We start from the raw sequence: 1,473 nt of genomic DNA, 5'->3' as shown, positions 1-1,473 counted from the left end.
AAGTATCACGAGCTGTTGTGACCTCCTGCAGTGCCTGTGTTCTTTTGGCTTCTCTGCTGCACTGGGTCTGGCAGGGATGGAGTTAATTCTCTCCTAGCAGCCCATGTCATGCTGTGTTTTGGCTCTGCAACTAAAGCAGTGCTGATAACACCCTGATGTTTTAGCTATTGCTGAGCAGTGCTTGCACAGCATCAAGGCCGTTTCTGTTTCCTAGCCTGCCACCTCAGCAAGCAGGCAGGGGGTGGGCATAGAGCTGGGAGGGGACACAGTCGGGACAGCTGACCCACACAGACCCTGACCATGTCATGATCAGCAGCAAAGGCTGGGAGAAAGGAGGAGGAAGGGCTTTGTGGTTATAGTGTTTGTCTTCTTGAGTACGTTATGCATGCCGAGATCCTGCTTCCCAGGAAGTGGCTGGATATCCACCTGCCATGGGAAGTAGTGAATGAATTGCTTATTTTGCTTTGCTCACACGTCTAGCTTTGCCGTGCTTACTAAACTGTCTTTATCTCAGCCTATGATTTTTTCTGGCTTTTGCCCTTCTGATTCCCTCTCTCATCGTACTGCGTGGGTGGGAGCGAGAAATGGGGCTTACGCAAGACCCAGGGTCAACCCACCACATCTGCTCCGTGATGCTTTTCCACGTGCTGGGGCACTTGCATGATCCTGGTCCGATGAGATAAGTGAGCCAAGCGTTGCTTTAATTTGTACGGAACCAGGCACACCTTTGTGCTCATCACCCAGTTTCTGGACCTCGGTTTTGCCAACTTCCACCTCCCCCTTTTGACTGAGGCGCAGGGTCCTGGTGGCCCCGCCGGGCCGGCCGCAGCTCCACTGGCAGCCGCCAGAGGGCGGCGCGCGCGGGCAGCGGCGCAGCGCAGGGACGGGGCGCGGCGGCAGAGAACGCTCGCAAGCAGTCCCACATGGTCTAGCGGTTAGGATTCCTGGTTTTCACCCAGGCGGCCCGGGTTCGACTCCCGGTGTGGGAAAGCGCCATTGTTTTTAGCCCCTTTCTGCACTTTTTTTTTCATTTTTTTTTTTTTTTTTTCCTTTTTTCTTTTTTTGATCTGCAAGGTCGGTTTCACCGTCCACAGCACGGGACCAAACGAACGACTTCCACTCCCACTCCGAGCCCTCCGCAGGCTTTCACGGCAGTGTCGGTAGCCCCGTGTTGTCCGTAGCAGTGTCACAGATGAGGAAACCCTTGGGACGGTGATGCCAGCACAGCCTGTCCTGCAACACCCCGCACTGGAATGAGAGCAAGCCTCTCCTACAGGTCAAGCCCTGTCCCTTAACCAGGAACACTTCTGCCACAAAAGATCTCGCTGAAAGCTTCCCTGTGGCTTTCTGTCAGCTCTGCAGGTGAACCAACATAGGGTCACAGCAACCATGCCCAGCACCCTGCAGAATTTGGCCACCACCTTTATAAAACACATTTTGATTTGGAATCTATGGGTTTAAGTTCTTAGCCTG

At 53.9% G+C, this 1,473-nt stretch overlaps 1 non-coding gene across 1 annotated transcript; it reads left to right on the top strand.

Annotated features, from left to right (window-relative positions):
- Nucleotides 1-917: 917 nt before the first annotated feature.
- On the top strand, nt 918-989 carry TRNAE-UUC. The gene has a single exon. It is a non-coding gene; the product is annotated as a tRNA-Glu (tRNA).
- The last annotated feature ends 484 nt before the right edge of the window (nt 990-1,473 follow it).

Source organism: Oxyura jamaicensis, chromosome 20, assembly GCF_011077185.1.
Source record: "Oxyura jamaicensis isolate SHBP4307 breed ruddy duck chromosome 20, BPBGC_Ojam_1.0, whole genome shotgun sequence".
Taxonomy (NCBI): domain Eukaryota; kingdom Metazoa; phylum Chordata; class Aves; order Anseriformes; family Anatidae; genus Oxyura; species Oxyura jamaicensis.
The sequence above is the reverse complement of the archived record's forward strand: the minus strand, read 5'-3'. Positions and strand labels throughout refer to the sequence as shown.